The following is a 17,577-nucleotide window of genomic DNA, read 5'->3' as shown; positions in this document are numbered from 1 at the left end:
AGACATGCTGCCTAAGATTCCCTACTAGTACATATGCTAAAGCCCAACTGACTTTAAGAAAACATGTATTTCCATATTTTTAAACACATCTGAACAAATTCACCTCCCTTCTTAGCACATTCGCTCCACCCAGCACAGGATCTTTTGTTTCTATTGACTCTCAAACACAGGGTCTGACTCACTGGCTCACTTCTGCCTCTGACTCCGTGGCACCTGTAAAACTAGTTAGAGCGAGGCGCTGTCACGACGCCCAAAGGTGGTTCACCGAGGATCTCAAAGCCCAAAAACTTGGGCTTCGACAGGCAGAACGGCGCTGGCGCCGGGGGTATTCCCCTGAGACCAAACAGATATTCTCCCACCTGCTTAGAGAGTATAAGTTAGCCATAGCCTCGGCTAAATCTCTCTACTTCTCCAACAGAATCTTGGATTCATCCAACAAATCCAAAGATATATTTTCAATCGTTGAGGAGTTGTCCAATCCAGCGAGAGTCACTATTGCACCCCTCCCTTCTCAGTCTCTATGTGACTCCCTGAACCAATTCTTCGTGGAAAAAATTATCAAGATTAAAAACAGTATTTCTGTCCAAGCCCCGCCAGTCCCTCCTCTGCTTGCTGTTTCTTGCCACCATCCCAATACTCACATCCTAACTCAGATTCCCCTCATTTTGAAAGACAATTTTCTTGCCCTCTTGCACAAAGTTTCTTCTGGTTCACCTAGCGACTGTTGCCCCCCTCGGCCCTTCGGGAAGCTTTTACCGCCTGCCCTGAACCCCCCCTGGCCCTTTTGAACAACTCGTGTTGTTGAGGCTGTAGCCAATGATAGCCAATGATACTGCTATTGCACTAGGGAATATTACTGAAGAACTTCAGATTTCTAGGATTGTTACGCTCCAGAACAGAATGGTTCTAGACGTGGTTCTAGCTGACTGTGGGGGGGCATGTAGAATCATCGGAAGCAGCTGCTGTGTATACGTCCCTGATAATTCGCCATCTGTTTATGATGCCATTTCAAAATTGCACAAGATAGCCGCCGAAATACACCCAGACAATGGAACTTGGACTCTTTCAGGATGGTTCTGGTCAACGCTTACAGCTTGGGGTTGGAAACTATTAACAATTCTATGTGTCATTATTGGAATACTGTTCTTCATATGCTTATGTATACAATGTGGTCCCGCCCTATGTTCCATGTGTTTATCAGCTTGCATCCCGTCCAGACGTACTCTTGCTCAGAATGAAATGGTACTGCATAAATAAGCTGCTCAACTAATGGTGATTGATATCGAAGATGAATACCCGGACTATGTCCACTATGAGGTAGCTTCAGCTAAACGCTAAAAGGGTCGTCTGTCGTAATTTGACGATGGCTGGGTTAGCGCTTAGCTGTGCTACACATTATTCTCCTTAACTTGACTACACTGGAAAACGCCATCTTGTACGTTACGGCGGCCATCTTAGATCATGAGCGGCCTCGTGGCCAGCGTGCCTTTTAGTCCGTTGTCCGTACCACTGACCACTCGAGTTTGCCCAGCAACAGGCTATTTTTAGTAACGGTCAAGCCTGTACATGCGCAGTCCCAACTGGCTAGTCACCCCTCAGGAATGTGCCGCCAAACTGACCAGTGGGGTTGTAACCCCTCCCATGAGCTGGCTGTGTTCCAAAAATGACCATATATGTACATAAAGCTCTGTAATTTTGTACCGCCTATCTTTTTATTACCTGTAAATTGTATGAGAGAACGAGTCACACCGATGTTCGGTGTGATACTTCTTGCATTACCGAAGGGTGCTGTAGGAATGTACCACCACCCCATGGGGTCTTAATAAACTTGTTCTTTGTACTTTTCAGTATCAGTGCCAACAGTTCTTTCAGAGTAAGTGGGTTATCTACGGAGCATGTAGGCCTTGGGAACCCGATACAACAATTCTGTGCCTGCCCCATCTCTCTCTCTTTCTGTGTGTCATTTGTCTGTTTGTGTGTGTCTCGTCTCATTCTGGTAAATGTTTTATGGTAAAAAGTATGGCTTTAACATTTTTTACAAGGATCACACTGAGTCTCTAAATGAAATAAGGAATTATATTTTCCCATTTTTCAATAATGTCACCTGTGTATGCTCATAGTTTGCATCTCTAAACTAAAAGGGTACTCTGTGCCTGTGTCTCACCTCACTCTGTTCCTATGTCTCATCTCACTCTGTGTCTCCCCATCTCTCTCTCTTTCTGTGTGTCATTTGTTTGTATGCGTGTGTCTCATCTCACTCCGGTAAATGTTTCATGGTAAAAAGTATGGCTTTAACATTTTTGACAAGTATCACACTGAGTGTCTGTATGAAATAAGGAATTATATTTTCACATATTTCAATAATGTCACCTGTGTCTCCTCACAGTTTCCATCTCTCTAACTCTCATTTAATTATTCACCCAGATCCATTTAAAAACAAACTTGACTCATAGTGTGATCTTAGGCACATGACCAGGATGTTACATGTAATCTACCATGTCTGTCTCTGCATGCAATATGTGTGTCTCTGCTCATACTATTTCACTGTCTCTACTGGCAAAAAACAGACCACATATATATAAGCAAGACATAACATTCCTTTTTCATTTCAACGGCACACCCTGGATCTTGATTACACAGTTCAGAGCCTATTTGTGAAGTAAGAGGCCTAACAGATATGCTTCCTTACATTCCCTACTAGTACATATGCTAAAGCCTAACTGACTTTAAGAAAACATGTATTTCCATATTTGTAAACACATCAACTAAGCAAATTATTCACCCAGATCCATTTAAAATCAAGCTTGACTCACAGTGTGATCTTAGGCACATGACCAGGATGTTACATGTAACCTACCATGTCTGTCTCTCCATGCAATATGTGTGTCTCTGCTCATACTATTTCACTGTCTCTACTGGCAAAAAACAGACCACATATATATAAGCAAGACATAACATTCCTTTTTCATTTCAACAGCACACCCTGAATCTTGATTGCACAGCTTAGAGCCTGTTTGTGAAGTAAGAGGCCTAACAGACATGCTGCCTAAGATTCCCTACTAGTACATATGCTAAAGCTTAACTGACTTTAAGAAAACATGTATTTCCATATTTTTAAACACATCAACTAAGCAAATTATTCACCCAGATCCATTTAAAATCGAGCTTGACTCACATTGTGATCTTAGGCACATGATCAGGATGTTACATGTAATCTACCATGTCTGTCTCAGCATGCAATATGTGTGTCTTTGCTCATACTATTTCACTGTCTCTACTGGCAAAAAACAGACCACATATATATAAGCAAGACATAACATTCCTTTTTCATTTCAACGGCACACCCTGGATCTTGATTGCACAGCTTAGAGCCTATTTGTGAAGTAAGAGGCCTAACAGACATGCTGCCTAAGATTCCCTACTAGTACATATGCTAAAGCCTAACTGACTTTAAGAAAACATGTATTTCCCTATTTTTAAACACATCAACTAAGCAAATTATTCACCCAGATCCATTTAAAATCAAGCTTGACTCACAGTGTGATCTTAGGCACATGACCAGGATGTTACATGTAATCTACCATGTCTGTCTCTGCATGCAATATGTGTGTCTCTGCTCATACTATTTCACTGTCTCTACTGGCAAAAAACAGAGAACATATATATAAGCAAGACATAACATTCCTTTTTAATTTCAACGGCACACCCTGTATCTTGATTGCACAGCTTAAAGCCTATTTGTGAAGTAAGAGGCCTAACAGACATGCTGCCTAAGATTCCCTACTAGTACATATGCTAAAGCCCAACTGACTTTAAGAAAACATGTATTTCCATATTTTTAAACACATCTGAACAAATTCACCTCCCTTCTTAGCACATTCGCTCCACCCAGCACAGGATCTTTTGTTTCTATTGACTCTCAAACACAGGGTCTGACTCACTGGCTCACTTCTGCCTCTGACTCCGTGGCACCTGTAAAACTAGTTAGAGCGAGGCGCTGTCACGACGCCCAAAGGTGGTTCACCGAGGATCTCAAAGCCCAAAAACTTGGGCTTCGACAGGCAGAACGGCGCTGGCGCCGGGGGTATTCCCCTGAGACCAAACAGATATTCTCCTCCCTGCTTAGAGAGTATAAGTTAGCCATAGCCTCGGCTAAATCTCTCTACTTCTCCAACAGAATCTTGGATTCATCCAACAAATCCAAAGATATATTTTCAATCATTGAGGAGTTGTCCAATCCAGCGAGAGTCACTATTGCACCCCTCCCTTCTCAGTCTCTATGTGACTCCCTGAACCAATTCTTCGTGGAAAAAATTATCAAGATTAAAAACAGTATTTCTGTCCAAGCCCCGCCAGTCCCTCCTCTGCTTGCTGTTTCTTGCCACCATCCCAATACTCACATCCTAACTCAGATTCCCCTCATTTTGAAAGACAATTTTCTTGCCCTCTTGCACAAAGTTTCTTCTGGTTCACCTAGCGACTGTTGCCCCCCTCGGCCCTTCGGGAAGCTTTTACCGCCTGCCCTGAACCCCCCCTGGCCCTTTTGAACAACTCTCTTGCCCCGGGGGAGGTTCCTTGCTCCTTTAAGCAGGCCGAGGTGGTTGCCATCTTGAAGAAAGCCTCGGCAGATCCCTCCATCATGAGCAACTTTCGCCCCATATCCCTTCTCCCTTTCCTCAGTAAAGTTTTGGAGTCACATGTAACCCAAACTCTCAGCTCTTTTGTTGAGGAATCGGGCTTTTTGGACCCCCAGCAGGCCGGGTTCAGACCTGCGCATTCCACAGAGGCAGTCATCCTCTCTGTGATGGAGGAATTGCGCAGAGGGGCCGACGCTAACATCTGTCAGGCCCTGGTTCTCCTGGATTTGTCGGCCGTATTTGACACGGTCGACCATGGCATTTTGGTCGACCGTGTCAGAGAGGCCGGCATCCAGGTTACCGCCCTGGACTGGGTTCAGTCTTTTCTGATCAAACACCAGCAAGCAGTCAGACTGTCCCAGTTCTCCACCACTCTGGTCGGGCTGACCTGCGGCGTCCCGCAGGGTAACTCTTTGTCCCCTCTTCTTTTTAATTTATATCTGGTTCCTCTAATCCGCTCCCTCCGCGGGTTGAGTGTCACTGCGTTCAATTACGCGGATGACATTCAATTGGTCTTCACTATTGATTCCTCGGATGAATCAATCTCCACTTTTCAAACCACGCTTTGTTTTATTAGTAATTGGATGAGCTCAAACCATCTGAAGCTCAACCCCGACAAGACCAAGCTGGTTCTTGTCGGGGGACCCTCCAACTCTTGGCAACCATCCTTTTGGCCGGCAAGTCTGGGCAGCTCCCTTTGCCCAGTCAACTCAGCCAAAAGTCTGGGAGTCGTCATTAGTAGCGATCTTTCTATGATGCCCCAGATCAGCGCAGTAGTGTCCTCTAGCCACTTCCAGCTCGGGAAAATCCGCAAAATCTCTTGCATACTCACTACCGAGGCTCTTACCTTGGCTTTGCTTGCGTTAGTCATTTCCAGACTCGACTACGCAAATGCACTGTATGTAGGCATCCCTGACTATCAAATCAAGAGACTCCAGTTGATCCAAAATCAGGCCGCTCGCCTGATTTACCGCCAACCTAGAGATCAACATGTCCGCCCTCTTTTAAAAAGTCTCCATTGGCTTCCGGTCTCTGCTCGCTGTAAGTTCAAGCTAGGCTGCATCATTTCTAAATCCCTTGCAGGTCACGGTCCCCTTTTCATTTCTTCCCTTCTTCACCCGTATGTTCCTCTTCGCAATCTCCGGTCATCTCAGATGGCCCTGCTATCAGTTCCAAGATTCAAGAGGAAGAAGCATGGCGGCCTCAGGTTTTCATTTTTAGCTCCCTCTTTTTGGAACACCCTTCCCCTTCCTCTTAGGTTGCCCTCCCCACACACCAGGTTCAGATCCCTTCTTAAGACTTTCCTCTTCATTGAGGCCTACAATTAGTTCTCCCCCTCACGTTTCTTTCACTGTCCCCTCAGCACAAGCGCCAAGAAACCTTAAGATGTTAGCTGCACTTTACAATTTTTTTTTAACATAACATAACATAACATCAACTAAGCAAATTATTCACCCAGATCCATTTAAAATCGAGCTTGACTCACAGTTTAATCTTAGCCACATGAGACACATGTCATGACACACACACAAAGAGAGAAATGACACACATAAAAAGAGAGATTATGCACATGCAAAGTGACATAAAACACAGGCACAGACTACCTTTTAAGCTAAGAGAGGCAAACTGACAGCAGACACATGTGACATTATTGAAAAATGTGAAAACATAGGGCCCGATGTAGGTAAATCCCATTTACCGATTTTGAAATACCGAATTGTACCGATTCGGTATTTCAAAATCGGTAAATGGGATGTAGGTCCCAACATCTGGATTTGTTACCGAATCCTTAACAATTCTTTAATTACCGATTCGGTAAATACCGAATCGGTAATGCCCATTCATTCCTATGGGCTTTGAAGCCCATAGGAATGATTAGGCATTACCGATTCGGTATTTACCGAATCGGTAATTAAAGAATTCACAAGGGTGCAGGGGGTGTCACTTTGACACCCTCTAGCACCCCCAAAACGGGCATGTGTGCAATGTGGCACACAGACATGCCCTAAGGGCACGTCTGTCTGTCACATGGCACATGTGTTCATGCACAGATGTGCATGTACACAGGAATCGGTATTTTACCATGGATTTGTATTCCAAGGTAAAATACCGATTCTGTAAGCCATGTGCTGATGGAACATTGGCTTCCTACATTGCATGTTCGGTAATTTTACCGAATCGTTATCATTACCGAATCGGTAAATATTACCGATTCGGTAAATTTACCGATTCGGTAATGATAACGATTCGGTAAAATTACCGAAAATGTGCCCCTACATCTCGATAGCCCTTTACCGATCGGAAACGGCCGAAAATCGGTATTTTCGGCCGATTCCGATCGGTAAAGGGCTACCTACATCGGGCCCATAGTTCCTTATTTCACACACACACTCACTGTAATCCTTGACAAAAATTTAAAAGCCAGACATTTTACCAGAAAACATATTCCATAGTAAATCATTTTTAACACAGAGTACAGCCCATTTAAATGACCACTACAAAACAAGGCAGAAACCTAACTCATTTCCAAAATTCATTTCAAGTATGCCCCATTACATTTTTTAACAGCATTACAAAAAAACATGACACACAATGCAGGAATAAAGAAGCACAATATGCTTCTTAATCTTTCCCATAGTACATACAGCAGTCTATCTTTATAGAAAGAATAATTACTCACCGTTAAAAATGCTTTTTAAGATGTAGAACAGTGTCGGTCACACACACCAGATTTTCTTCAGCAGAATCTCTGAATAATGCTTCTGTCACTGCAGCCTCAGAATAATGGCACAGATTACCTCTCATTTCAGACCCATATTCTTGTACATAACCAATGAAAATTTTTCCCACACAAATTCAAAACCAAACTGCACATTTTAATTGTACATTTCAACACTTAGAAATTCACATAATATTCACATATCCCCCCCAGTGCTCATTCACCCTGTTACCATGGTAACTCCCACCTAACCCAGCACACAGTTGAAAAGTTCATCATACTATGTTGCAAAAAAATCCAGCAAGGGTGTTTGACCTCTCAATGTACTAGCTAATCATATGCAATGTTTCTTTAAATTACTTTTTCTCAGCCATTAAAATGACTTCTTTAAAAAAAAAGCATGCACTCTAATTTTCAGTGGTGAATTTTAAGAAAGCACCAATCATTTCTTGTTTTTCAAGTGCACTGAATCTCAACCACTTGTTTCATAATTCCTACTTTCAAACTGCCATTTCATTTCCACAACTCATCTGAATACAATCACATCTACCTTCAAGATGCCAAAAGTCTGGTTTGTGGGTCATAGCTTTGTCTACTGGAGTGAAAAATTTGCAAGTAACAGAGGTATTTACAACCTTGATTTACCAAATGTGGACATTGTGTGGATTGGACAGAGAGGATTAAGGAATCACCAATTGATACCATTGATAAAATCCTTTATGCATCTACCACACCCTGACCTCATAATTGTGCACTGTGGTGGCAATGACCTAGGCTCTTTGACTGGGGTAGTTCTGAAAATGCTTTTAAAGGACATCTTTGGGCAATTGATGTCACTTTTTCCAAAAACTGCCTTGGTATTTTCTAATATATGCCAAAGGCAAAAATGGAACAGGTCCAACCAATGTTGTCCACAGATTGAGAAAGCAAGGAAACATGTGAATAAATCTGTTTCTGCTTTCCTCAGAGACTATGGTATGGGTTCCATTTACCACAACAACTTGTGTTACAACATGCAAGGCATCTATAGGAGAGATGGTGTACATTTTACAGATGAGGGGAATAGAGTCTTCCTCTTGAATTTGAGACTCTGCATCGGTACCTACTTGTAGGTGCAAAAAACACCCACATAACACAACAGCTTTTTTTTCTAAATTATTTTTTTACTCTAATTTTTTACACTGTTTTTCCCCGTGGTGCGCTCAGGGTGCGCGTACCGGTGAGCGTACATGGGAACGCACCCAGCGCTTACCCCGCGAAAATTGCAAAAAAAAAAAAAAGTTTTTTTGCCCTTCAGGGTCCTTCTAGGCCCCCTCAGAAAACCTAGGGGGTTAGGGGGTGTCTACCCTGCCCCCTTTTAATCATTTCCCCCTTTTTTTTCACCTCTTGTGTCTCGATTTTACCGAGACACAAGATGGCGGACTCTCCGGACTGTTTATAATGTTGTCAGGCACCCGAGAGCCAATCAACTTTCCGCTCACGCACTTCCGTGGCGCGCCGGGTGCGCTCACCGGTACGCGTACCGGTGAGCGCTCGGAGTGCGCCTATAGATATATACGTGTTTTTAAAGTTGCTTTTCATAAAAACCACTGGAGCAATTTTAAACAAATATGGAAAAGGCCCTACTACGTACCAGTGCCTATCATTTTGCCAAGTTTGGTGTAATTCCATTCAGCCGTTCGGGCTGTAGCCGTGTCTAAATGTCCTATGGAAAATTGCATGGGGAAAACACATTTGAAAGTATTGAAATTTAGAACCAATCAAAATGTTACTTTCGTTTTGAATTTGTGTGTAATGAAGTATGATTGGTTATGTATATATCTTAAATGAGAGGAAAACACAGCCATTTTGTGATACTCCTGTCTGAGGTACTTTTGAGAGGAATTTTGGGTGCTCAATTTCTGGAGTTTGAATTACACAGTACTAACTCTTCTCCTACTTTCAAAAAGGTGAGTTGTTACTTTGTAAGGGGAACTATGTTGTACACTTTAAGATAATTTGGAAAATGTTTTCTGTTAGCTATTTACAGTCATTCTGATATAATTATGGATTAAGATAGGCTTCATCACGTGCAGTGCTTTATATTTCTAGTTCTTGCCTGATACTATACACTACCAATTAATTTTAAAGAACTAAATACTTGATTAAGCTACTTTTATATTATGTATTACTAAAAACGATAAATGAAAGTGATTACTTTTTTCTGCAATTTACAGCAAGAAATTTGAAATTAAATTTGATCAGAATGAGGAGACCAAGGAAATTTCTTTTGAAATTTCAACTACATTTATTGAAATTCAAAATGTCACGGATATTGACAGCACAATTTTATCACAAGGAGGAGATGACATGAATTATTTTTTTGATGAATCTCTTGACGAAGAATTTATCGAATCTTTGGATACAATAGAATTCCAACAATCATCATTGCACACTTTTCATGAGGAGATTCCTGATCATATGATTGAAGAGGAAATTCCAGATGAGGACATGCTACAAGTTCTATTAAATTATGAAAATTCTGAACAATAAATTAATATTTACAAATTAAAAATTAGTTGACATATTATTCATTTTTATTTCTAATTTATGAGGTAGTAGCGAAGTGATTGTAGTATAATGTGATACTTATAGTATAGAGTGCAACATTTTTATGTTACATCGTAAGTTTTCTCATATTTACTTCCCTTCTCCCACTATACTTTCTCCAATGTGTATTTGACATCTCTTCTTCATCTCCTGCCTCCTTTCTCTCACTGTCTGTCTCTGATGCACCCTATCGCCGCCATTTTGTGTAGTTACAGAAGAGAGTGAAATATAATAGTTCAAAACGTGAAAAGGGAGCAGGGTAGAGTGCCCCTTACCCCCTAGACCTTCTCAGGGGTTCCTAAAAGGATCTGTTTCTGCTTTCCTGAGAGACTATGGTATGAGTTCTATATACCACAATAACTTGCATTACAACATGCAACATATCTACAGAGGAGACGGTGTACATTTCTCAGATGAGGGGAACATAGTCTTTCTCTTGAATTTTAGACCTTTACTTGTAGGTACTTAAATCACCCACATAACACAACAGCTCTTTTTAGAGCTACCCTACCTCTAAGCAATCCAAATTCTTATTTTACACTATTTTCTTTCATTGTTTTACCCTGTGGTGCGCTTAGGGTGCGCATACTGGTGAGCTTACATGGGAACGCACCCATCGCTTACCCCGCGAAAATTGCAAAAACCTTCCTTCTAGGCCCCCCTCAGAAAACCTAGGGGTTCAGGGGGTGTTTACCCTGCCCCCTTTTAATCATTTTCCCCTTTTTATTTTCACCTCTTGTGTCTCGATTCTACCGGGACACAAGATGGTGGACTCTCCGGACTGTTTAGAATGTCGACAGCCAATGAGCTTTCCGCTCGCGCACTCCCGTAGCGCGCCGGGTGCGCTCCCCGGTACGCATACCGGTGAGCGCTCGGAGCGCGCCTATAGATAGCAAATTTCACCAAATATAGCAAAGGCACATCTGCGTACCAGTCCCTACAATTTTGTAAAGTTTGGCGTAATTCCGTTCAGCGGTTCAGGCTGTAGCCTTGTATATTCGTCCTATGGAAATTAACATGGGGAAAACACGTTTTGGGACCCCCCTTTTTTCTCAGCCCCCACTTCACGAATCCCCCCAAAACTTTCAGGGAAGGAGCGGAGCAGAGCTGCCCTAAATTTCGGAAAATTACACGCAAATTCCCCAACCGGCGCCAAAGTTATTCCCAATAGAATGTTGCGGATTTCCTATGGTAGCTAGGTCCTAACTATAACTACCTACTGGCGATATATATATATATATTCACTGAAAAAACCATAGGTTATAGACCATATATAGTTAGGAATTAGCATTTACAAAACCTTATTTTACTCACACAAAACCATCGAAATTCGCATATATAGTTAGTTGCACTAACTATATATCGCGCACCCGCAATCCACTGCTGATCATGTCACATATTACATCATTCATGACATGGTCAGTGACATCACTGATGACATCTCAAATGACATCACTGATGACATCACTGATGACATCTCAAATGACATCACTGATGACATCACTGATGACATCTCATTTGACATTACTGATCACATCACTGATGACATCATTCATGTGATAATACGATGAAACTCTTCAGACTCTAAGATAACCTTAGATACACTCAGTGTAAACAGACACTCACAGACTGTCACTCATCCATGGAGTTACTCACACACCTAGTCAGTCATGCAAAGAATCAATCACACCTCCATTTCCTCAACTATACAGTTATACACACCTTACTTATTCAAACATATACTAACACATATTTACTCTCTTATTCAATCCCTGATACAAGTTCACAATGATCCATACAGCCACTCACACATTCACTGGCTCTTATGCACAGTTATTTATATATGTCAACTCTCACATAGCAAATATCAAAAGCTGTAAAATGTATTCTTCTTTTAAAGGAAAAATATATTTTATATGTATTTAATATAATTTTTTTATGTATATAATCTAATAAGATGCTACGGTCAAAAGACCACGATCTGCTCTGTTGTTGCTGTGTACGTGTTAGACTAAAGGCTATTGCAGAGTGGTCCAACAGGTGGGATGGCAGGTATACGACATCTTTGACAAAATCTTTGAGGGTATAACTAAACAATTCATAATCGATTCTAGATTAATGATTGTATTTTAGATTGATGAACGACACCCCAGTTGGTCTCCTGCACGTTCCCTCCATATAGCAGAGAGACCGATCTGCTTCATTATAGTCATAAGCATATGCCGTGATTTAGAAGGAACTACAGCTCTGGAGTTTGGAGATTTATCTACCTTAGGGTTTAGAACAATGTTAAAATCTCCTACCCAAATTACGGGATCAGGGAAGTCAATGAGGTGGCCGCGAATGGTGTCCAAACAGGAGGGGTCATCCTGATTGGGACCATAGTAACCCACCAAAGTAAAAAGCGCATCCCCTAATAACGTCTTTAATAAAAGCCATCTGCCACTAAGATCCTCCTTGCATTCCAATATTTGCACCTTGGCTTGCTTTTTAAATAAAAACATCACCCCTCTAATGTTCGCTGATTGATCTGTGCATTTAAAGACATCAACCCATCTCTGGGTTTTTAACAATTCTATTGTCTCTGACTTGAGAAGGTGAGTTTCTTGGATGGCGATGATATGCGCCGGAGAGTCTCTTAAATATTGAAGAATTCTAACTCTTCTACTCTTTGTGCGCAGGCCATTGCCATTCCAGGACAGATACTGCAACAAAGTAATGGTGTCTCTTTCATCGCTACCATGAATGCCATCCCACAGCCACAGTCTAGTTTCAGGCCTTTTTTGTCCTTAGCAAACAGCTGAGATCCCTGGATTTTATCACCACAAAACTTTAGGAATACGTAATACTGATAGGGTGTCAGCAAATGAGGACATTTTACTCTTAAACCCCCTGTGCCCCCCGCCACCCTTTGGGAAACCCATCCCTTATTGCTTTGGCCTGTTGAATGGCCAAGTCTGCGTCCTACTGCTACTTACCCCCTTCCCTACCCCTTAAACTATACTAACTTGTGCTAAATGAATAATAAATCTGTGATAAATCTATACATAACATTCCATCCCACCACCAACTTATCAAATATTTTCAAACCATTTTCTTTCCTAGTTTTTTTTTATTCTCTTCTTCTTTTTTTTTTAACTGTTGTAGTCATATTTTTCCTAACCCTTTTTTTTCCTCCCCATTATATTCAATAATTAAGGTTCATATATAAAATAAACCTAAAGGGAGCGGGGAAGAAAGAAGGCCTAAGCCGGACTTTCTCCCGGTATGGGCTGCTTATAGATTCCAGTAGCACGTCTGCCTCATAAGGAGATTTGATATCATACATTTTATTATTGTACATGATCTTGAGAATAGCAGGGAATCTCATTTGCACTGTGGCCCCCAATGACCTGAACTTATCCATTCTTTGGCCTAATTCCCAGTGACGCTCTAAGGTCACTTTAGCTAGATCCGAACGCACCTCAAATGAGAAATCTGGTCCCTTTAACGATTTAGCCTTGAGTGCCAAGTTCAGGATTTTCTCTTTTACAGTGTAGGTGAGGAAATTAATGAGAATCTTCCTCGGTTTAGCCCTACTAGGATTTAATCGAAACGGATCCCTGTGGGTCCTCTGAATATCTTTTTCCAAAAAACCCACTGACTCCTCGAGGTTCAGAGAATCCTTAAGCAGCTCCATTATGAAGGTCTTAATGTCGCTCCCTTCCTTCCCCTATGGGATCTTCAAGAGGCGTAGATTATTTCCGCGTGAAGGCATCACCATCTCTGCGTAGTGCTTGAATTTTTGCCTCTGCCGACCCTAGATTAGCCTTAAGGTCCTCAACTGAACCCTCCTAGGTCTCAGTCCTTGCATTCAATAATCCCACTTTCTTCTCCAAGACTTCACATTACGCTCTGATCACAGACTGATTACCAATATTTTTTTTGTTTTTTTGTTATATTTGGACCCCTGGCACCGGCACCGGCCCCAGTACTGGGTCCACGCTTTGGTGGCTATAGAAGTGGCCTTGCGACCAAGGCCGGAGCAAAGGAGCAGACGGGAAGACCAGGACCGGAACTCTGGAGTGTTCAGTGAGTATTCAGTGAATGCCAACAAAAGTAAATGAAAAGAAGTGCTGGGGGCAGGGGGACACACAATCACACACACCAGGAAATAGTTGTGTGTTAACGCATAGGCATGGCTGCAGCAAGCTCAATTATCAAAGCACAATCACTGAGAAATGTATAGCTTAACTTTGAGAGCAAATTGATCCATGTGTCCCTCAAGCCGAGAAGCAAATCAGGCATAGCAACTATTGGATCTTCTTATTCAGAGACAGAAGCATGCTGGTGCCCCTTCCCAGCAGAACTAGCAGTGATTTAGCCACAGGGGAAGGTGAGGCGGTGCTGATTGCAGAATCTGGAGGAACCTGAAACCCGGAAACAGAGCGTGGTACTCCACTGAAAGGGCGCGAGACAGCATTATGGGCTGTTGTTAAGTGTTGAGCTGGGATGGGCATGGAAGCGGCCTGGCTAGGCTCAGGTGTGGTTAGTACCTCCTGAGAAGCTCTGCAGCAACAAGCTTCTGAATCCATCAGTGCATTCCATCAAGCAATATTTCATATCATCTATTTGTAACTGCTCTAATAGACCACCATGAGGTTGGGAAAAGTACAAAGAGCCTCCAAATCAGCAATAAAACATAAGAGGGGCTAAGAAGCAGAAGGAACAGCCTACAATCAACTACAAAGGATCTCCGGACCCAACCTCTGATTCAGATACAGAGCCAACAGGTAGGGACACTAGTCATCACTCCATATTACATCAAGTCCCAAGCCAAGGGCCCCAAAAAGGTAAAGATAATGGATGGTTTAATCATGTATCGCAGGGGCCCATTTATACGACCCAAGTAGCCCATGGGCTAGTTAATCAAAATAGAGCTATCCTCTGAGAAGGGAACTCTTCTCAACATAGCCAAGAACAAACAGCTACCAAAGCCATCACAGCCAGTGTCAAGCCTGATGAGGAGCCCAGGCATGCCGGGCAAGATTTCAGAGTTTCGATCACTGTCCTGCATCAATCCCCCCATATCATCACCGGCGGAACTCAGGTCTGGCTGTTGCTTCTGATGGAGGCTCCGGTACATGAGCAAAGGGAGTCGGCAGAATATAATGCTTGTTACCTGCCCTTGACACATCAGACACAAACATCTATTCAGTCACCAAGCTAGTTAAACAACTCTGCTTAAAAGGAGGACCCAGATGACTCAGCGGTTTGGTGGGAGATCCTCTTAAGTCAGTAGAACAGCCACTACGACTACCTCCGAGTGGTCTGACCAGATGTGAATAGAAGCCACTATTACTTAGTGGTTTTCTCATAGAGCTTATGTCCTTGTATGTAAAGTATTTACATGTGAATTTGTGTAATTCATTGATTAGGTGTCATTGGCTAGGATGAGACAATTTATGTATGATATATTCATTGTGTACTAAAAAACATAGGGAAGGTAAAGTAAAAATACCTTCACCAAAATGAGTGTATTATTTATTCCTTCATACCGATTGTTGGTTATTCCTACAGTAGAACAGCCAATGGCATTACCTCTTGCTCAGTCCTGCTCCTCTTCCTCTTTAGAGTGTAAACATCAACACCCTGCTCTCCCACATCAAAATAGCTCAGGGGGCCACATTGTTTATTAGGAAGATAGTCACCTTAAGATCGATACCAAGGAGCCACCCGCAACAAGTGTAAATGGGGCCAAAGAGGCTCTGATTAAAAAGCAAAAGACCCATATGGAAATTGGAAAGGCTCTTCACATGCAATATAAACCAACTGCCAGATTCACCTACCTGGCAACAGTTGTTAAGCACCATGGAGGTATATACAAGGGCATTAACATACCATGCAGATAAGATGGACATGCATGTGGATCTATCGAATGCACTAGAAAATCATGTTCAGGAAACTGAACACAAACTGCAGGCATTGAACAAATATGATAATAAAAGTTCTACGAAGCCAGTTACCGCCAACAATACATGTCATTCCTCCTCGAGGATGGACACACTTGCCACGGTTCCCACCATATAGACACAATTACCAGGAAAAGTAAAGGAGTCTCGAAATTACCCCCAACACCCGCCATCAGTGGGTCAACACCACACAATGCCATTGCAAGAGTCAGCCAGCTGTAGCTTGCACCCCACCTCCCATGCAGATGGAGCCTGAAAAAAATATTTGCCTTACACATGGAGATAATACATATGAATGGACTACCAAACGTCTCGTCATCACAGTCAGCTCCAACAGAAAAACCAGCACAAGTCTCACCAAGCACAAGCCACAAGTTTCCCTCACGAAGAGGGAATGCAAACACTTGAGGAAAGCCAGGAAAAGCAAAGGAAAAAAAGACAAAGCACCTCTACTACACCTGCACAAATGCAAGCCTGGAGCAATATTAGCGATAAGACGTCTGCTATAGAACCGGCTGAATTCATTACACCTTCCCAAATGCAAGCCCCTAGCTCACATAGTAATAAGAAGCTAGCCATAGAATCAGCCAAAGAACCAATTAAACATCCAACTCCTGCCATTACTCCGTACCCAATATTTCAGTGCCCAGAATCAGCCGAGGCTATTGTGACAAGAGGCCTTCCGGGTCATTTTACCCATAGTTCAAATACGTCTCAACTATCCTCACAGGAGACCTGCCAAGAAATCAGCAGTGGATCGAAGTAATGAAGCCTCCTTGGTCCGATCCCTGCAAATCAGAGAACAAAGAACGGAGGATCCCCCTAGTGGCAAAAAACCTTTCTCTATCGAGAGGCCTGACTTATGGAATGTACACGCCTCACAGTTAGTGGGAAGAAAACCACCAAGAAGAGTCATTGGGAAGCCCCTCCCACCCCCCTCCCCCATATAGACCACCAAAGAACTTCCCATTCTCCTGTTGAGTTAACCAAACATGCTACAAAAATCCATGTATGGTCATCAGCAGTAAACCCCACAGAGGGGGACTGGGGACAGGTGCGGGGCTTTATAATTCAGAAATGTGTAAAGATTGAGTTGATTCCACATTACAAATCAAAGGGTGCTCACAACATTCCAAACCAAAGCACAGTACTAAGATTGCTGGAAGCATTGCCGGGCCTAAATCACGCCAGGTCTGGAAACATAGAAGCAATGGAGTTCAGACCAAATTCCGAGCAGCCAGGGACTGATATCACTATCACTACCTGATCGGAGGAAACCATCGCAGCCCAAGTTTGGCAGTGTATCTGAGAGATGCGTCACGTTGTTGAGCACTGCGCCACATGAAGGAGTTCTGGTGCGGGGGGGGGGGGGCGTTCCGGCGCAGGAACACCTCCTAAAAGTTGCTGAGTGAAATCTAGAAGGATTCACTCAGTCACTTTTCGGGCCATGCTGCATCAAAACCCTGCACCTACTTGAAGCAGGCGTTTGGAACTCCAGCAATGTGCTGCATTTTCGCCGGGGATGCGTCACGCATCTGCCTATCTGAGCGCCACGGTGCGCTGCATTGTAAATGCGTCGCATCAGTGGTGGCGCAAGGGTGAACAGATGCGTCACAACTCTTCTGGCTTATCTCCGCTGATTAGCAGAGATGCACCAGAAGTCTTAAATCTGCCCCATCGA

The sequence above is a fragment of the Lissotriton vulgaris genome, chromosome 2_1, assembly GCF_964263255.1.
Source record: "Lissotriton vulgaris chromosome 2_1, aLisVul1.2, whole genome shotgun sequence".
Lineage (NCBI taxonomy): Eukaryota > Metazoa > Chordata > Amphibia > Caudata > Salamandridae > Lissotriton > Lissotriton vulgaris.
Note: the sequence above shows the minus strand (reverse complement) of the source record.